Here is a 6,000-nt window from a genome sequence, read left to right on the forward strand (position 1 = left end):
GGTGCTTAATGATTTTGTAATAACTGAGAGCAAAGTGGAGAAGAAATTGTTGAAGTTAAACATAAGAAAGGCACCTGGGGTGGATGGGATTTATCCAGTTATATTAAAGGAGGCAGCAAAGCAACTAAGCAAACCCTTAGTCATAATTATAAGAGCATCCTTGGACTTGGGAGGTCCCCACGGACTGGAGATGTGCAAATGTATCCCCAATTCAGAAAGGGGGATAGAAGGGTGACACGAGTAATTACAGACCAGTTAGTTTAACTTCTGTTCCAGGTAAAATAATGGAGTCACTGGTAAAAGATGCATTGCAGGATCATCTAGACAAGACTGCAGCAATAATTCAGACACAGCATGGGTGTGATAAGGGAAAGCCTTGTCTAACGAATTTGATAGGATATTATGATGTGGTTACAAAGAAACTGGATGCAAAAAATAATTTTGATATCATATATTTGGATTTCAGGAAAGCTTTTGACACTGTTGTGCATGGAAGACTATTGTACAAATTGGAGCAGAATGGTATTAAGGGTAAGTTGCTACAATGGATTAAAGGATGGTTGAGTGGGAGAAGACAGAGGGTGGTAATTAATGGGTGCTGCTCTTCGTGAACTAATGTTATTAGTGGGGTCCCACAGGGGTCGGTGTTGGGTCCTCTGTTTTTTTGTATATTTATCAATGATATTGATGAAGGTATATCAGGCTTAGTGTTGAAGTTTGCAGATGATGCAAAAGTTGGCAGGATTGTTAATAACAGTAATGGCAGTGTGCTACTGCAACAGGATCTAGATAATTTGGGCAGATGGGCTAAGAAGTGGCAACTGAAGTTTAACCTTGACAAATGCAAAGTACTGCATATGGGTAGAAGTAACCCCAGAGAAATGTACCAAATGTGTGATACTACACTTAAGGTGGTAAAAAATGAAAAAGACCTGGGAGTAATTGTGCAGTCAGATATGAAGTTTTCTGACCAATGCCGACAGGCTGCCATGGCAGGTCATGGGGTTTTGTCAATGATATATAGGAATTTTGTTAGGAGGGAAAATGTGGTGATTGTCCCTCTGTATAAGGCAGTGGTCAGGCCACGCCTTGCGTACTTCATACAGGTTTGGAGGCCTCATTTTAGGAAGGATGTAAATTTGCTTGAGCGTGTACAAAGAAGGACAGCAAGATTGGTGAGGGGAATGAAGGGATCCTCTTACCAAGTGAGGCTTAAGTTCTGCAAATTGCAGTGGCTGAAGACTAGTCACCTGCGTGGTGATCTGATTGAGGTGTATAAGGCCTTGAATGGGGTGAGCATGCTGAATTCTGATGGGATCCTTACACTGGTTCAGATTACAAATCTAAGGGGGCATAAATTCAAATTAAGAAAATACAGGTGTAGAATAGATGTGCGGAAATTTGCCTTTAGCCAGCAGGTGGTTAATTGCTGGAACAAACTTCCATCTGTCGTTGTGGAAGTTGATAGGTTAAATAAATTTAAGGAGGAACTGGACAGGCATTTGGAGGGAATAGTGTGATTTTTTTTTTTTTTTTTTTGGCTGATCCTGCATAAGCTCATACACTTGCTTTCTTGCATCACATGCCACTCCTTATATATGTGTGACATAACGTCTCTGATATACCAACAATATCTGCATTTGATGTTTTGACCAAACCTCAAATTTATCAAATTTATTTACTGAACTCCTAGTAATGGTGTACAGACAAGTATACTTGCACCTGTTCCAACTCTGAGCCTATCTATTTACTTGTTCTGCAATGACTCCCAGCAGTCTCTGAAATCCACTGCACCTTGTTTTCCAGGCTGCTGCTCATTCCAAAAGAAGGAGTGCAAGAATCACTTTCACCTCTGCCAGCGGCTACTGTTAAGCTATTAGTCTGTGTATCCCCCCCCCCAAGCTAGCAATTTTCTGACCCATCTAACAGCCTCAATAGCATCAGCAAATATTCTTGCACCCTTTCTATTAAGTGTATCCCATCCGTGTAGAAGCACTTTCTCTCCAGTTAACAAGCACAGATCAGGCTGAGAAAAATTCTACCCCTTGAGCCTTGCACAATCTCTCCAGGGCCAAAATGATCGACTAGGCTCTCTTCATATACTCCTCTTATTATGTCTGGGCAGAATTGCAGATACTTTCAAATTCACCCCAAATTTACGGCTTTTTTCAACAGTGACCTGTACTTGTTAAGTAATTCAGCCAGTCTCCTACTCTTAATATCGTTAGTGCCCACATGTACAACAATATCACCTTTATGCCCTTAAAAGATGATATCTGCTCTGCAACATCATCAACCTTTGACCCTGGCGGACATACCTTGGTCCTGTACCACCTATCCTTTTTGCACAATATATTCCCCGTTTCCCTGACAATAACGTCACTGGCAACAACTAGTTCCTGTGGGACCAGCAAATTCTGCCTTGAGGGCTGCTGCTACATTGCATGATGTTCAAGTGTAAACTCTGGCACTGATTTGGGCAGCTTAGATCTTGATGAGCATCTCAATTTAAATCCTTCGAGGGCATCTACCCTGTCCTTCAAACTCTCATATAGGCCCATAACAATGCTGAGTTGGCACTTGATTTCCTCTCACACACACACACACACACACACACACACACACACACACGCGCGCACACACACACACACACACACAAAGACATTCTCCTTGGTAATATCATGTCCCATTTCTGATTGCTCCACAAACATCAGACAAGCAGTACATTTCAAAAGGCTGTGATTAAGAGGATAACCGTTCCCCTCAGTTCTCCCCTAAGCCACAGCTCTCCCATTAGCTTGAGCCATTGCTTTGCTGCTCTGGTATGAGTCCAGATTTCAATTTAACTTCAATTAAAATTTCAATACAAAAATATAATGCTAAACTTATATCCCAATGCAAGTATAACACTATATATATATATATATTTCAGTATAGAGTATTATCTCTATGTTACGTTATATGTATTTAGTTAAAAAATTAAGTTTGTAAAATCTAAGTAGTTATAATAGAAATAAATTTAACTATCTATTTGAATCACCAACATGATTCAAACTCTCCACTAGCTATCTATGTCAAATCACCGATTCTAAAAGCTCCACGAATATTACTGTCCTACGTTACGATTTACCGGACAAGTTAAATTATTAAGTCACGTAAGTAGTGATATAATTTATGATTTATAATCTTCTGCTGATACTGATTACACTGCTACAAGTTACGCAGAAACTACCAGTATTTGCTGTATTGATACGAGTAAAGTGAAGACCAGTAAAATGATTTAAGCCACGACTGAGGGAAAGACTTACAAGTACCTGGGGATGATGCAAGTTGAACATCTAGAAAATAAGATCAAGGATGAAGAAAGCACTCTGTAACAGGCACTACAATGACCTCCATCAAGACTACATAAATCAGGTGGCTTCTGATGAATGGCTCACCTGAGACTGAAGCATTCATGCTTGTATTACTTAAATATGTAATATCACTGAATTACATATTACTTAAATATGTAATATGTAATTCAGTGATACCACCTTGTCCCAGAAACAATCCAGCATATCACCGTGGGATGCATGCTGATTACTGGAATCACACCATAAGAATGGACAAGATGATCCCATACAACAGACCAGACAAAACCACTGTAAAGAAAAGGCTATTTAAATGATGGACATAGTTGCACCCAAGACCAGCAACCTTCAGAAAAAAATTGAGGAAAAAATCAGGAAGTGCATATATCTTAGACAGGAAGTTGAGAGATGTCATATGGAATAAATAATACCATTCCGATTACCATGTCAACTACCAGCTTGGCCACAAAGAACCTTGTCTGTACATAAGAACCTAGCAACAATATGCCTCCCAGAGAATACCTACAATAAATTCCAGAAAACCATGATGCCAAACACCTATAGAAATGAGTCAGAGACCTCTTCGACCAGTGATAATAGCTGGATGTAATAATTACCCCATGCATCTGGTACCAGTAGCCACAGTGGGATGGAAAAAAAAAATCTCATAAGGAGAAGAAAGAAGTTACAATAAATGGTTTCGCCTGCCAGCTAGTCTGTGATATTACTCCTGGAACTCCCTCTTTCATTTGCTTATGCAGCGTTTCTTTTAATTTTGTATTATCTCCAGAATTCATTAAATCTCCTCCCTTTGAGTTGAAATCTTAACTTTGCAAACAAAAAAAATGAGAGAAATAAGCTAGAAATTATGGAGAGTGGAGATCAGGGTCATGCATGTTCGGCACACATGGAAAAACTGAATTTGCAGAAAATTTCTTGCAAGTTCAGTTCTCATGTAGATCCTGTGAATTCATTTCATAGGATCCATAGGAGAATTCCAATTGTTTAATCAGTCATGAATGATAAGGTGACCTTGAATTTTTAATTATTAATAATTACCAGTGAATTACAATTCTTGTAAATTTTCATTTCTTTTAATCTTGGATAGATTCTACTGCCAATGTTACCTTATTTTTAAGTTTCATAAACACCTCGAAAATTTCAATTCTGTCCATTGAATTTAGGTGTGTGTTATAAATTATGAATAAAAGAGTAGCATGCAAGATGTGTGAGAACTGTGAGTGTAAAATAAGGAGCAACAAAAAAAGTAATATTACCAAAGAAATAAAACTACAAAGATATATAATAAAAGGACAGAGACTACAAATTTTTTAATTAAACTTAGAAAACCAAAAGAACAATTCAAATCAAATGATAAAGCTAAAACTACTGAAGAGACTAGCTTAAAATAAAATTATAGTGTGAAATGTCACACTTCAACGGAGAATGCCAAATGCTAACAGAATCCAAATGATAAAAACAGAAGTGCTGTTCTCCACTGAAATGTGATATTTCATACTGTATTTAATTTTAATCTAGTCTCTTCAGTAGTTTCATTATTTGATTCTAAATTGTTCTTGGTTATTTCCTGTTCGTTTGTTTTTCTAAATTTAATTAATTTTCATGGTCTCTACGCATTTGTCCTCTTACTACATATCCTTTATTACATACGGTTTTATTTCTTTGGTACTATTACTTTTTGAATATATATATACACACACACAGTAGACTCTTGATTTTCCGGGATAGATGGTAAAAAAATATTCCCGGATAATCGATTTCCGGGTTAATCCAAAAATACAGTATGTCTCCGACATGTGTAAGAGATATGTACCAGGACTTCTTACGTAATTCAGGCCGACCAGGCTAGCCGGGTGGGTAAAGTGCCTGCCTGGAAACCCAAAGGTCGCGGGTTTGAATCCCGCCTCGGGCTTGGATCAAAGTACCGCAAAAATCTTGGGAGGTGCATTATGGCCACAGAAGCCGATGCGCCAACAACTAACTAAAGAAAAAAGAAAACGTAATTGGGTTTCACGTAATTCGGGAATAACTAATAAAATATTGCTACTATATCCCCGATCTGCCAAAATTACAAAAACCACATAATATCCTCAGAAGAATGAAGGAAAATAATTATATTTTTAAATTAGTTCAATTAAAAATTTTATCTGGGGACAGTGGTGAAGTAGCCGGGGTGGCACATAAGAAAAGTAAACATAAAAGGAAGAAAAAATGCATGTTATTGAACTTTAAAAACAGATATGTATTTCATAGCCACGGTTATTATTATAGTTGACCTTCATTGGTGCCGACCGCATCTCATATTGTCTTTCTCCTTTATTGTGTTCATCGTTGCCACTGACAAATCTGAATTCCGTGCGATACATGTTACCGTATTAATGTTTGGCCATTTTCATTCATCCTTGTTATTTTAATTTTCTAATCCAACTCGATCGCTTTCCTTTTCTTGATTGACTTACTAGTATCGCTGTCACCTATTCTCTTAGTTGGCACCGTGATGACAGTCAAAATTAAATTTTATGAAAAGAACGGCGCAAGGTTAAGGTGAAAACTCACTATTATCACTCCACACAAGTTCACATTTTACTAAAGCACATTTCTGGAGGTTACTGCCATAAAACAAAAA

The sequence above is a fragment of the Mastigoproctus giganteus genome, chromosome 7 (assembly GCF_048544385.1).
Source record: "Mastigoproctus giganteus isolate SK-2022 chromosome 7, ASM4854438v1, whole genome shotgun sequence".
In the NCBI taxonomy this organism is placed as follows: domain Eukaryota; kingdom Metazoa; phylum Arthropoda; class Arachnida; order Uropygi; family Thelyphonidae; genus Mastigoproctus; species Mastigoproctus giganteus.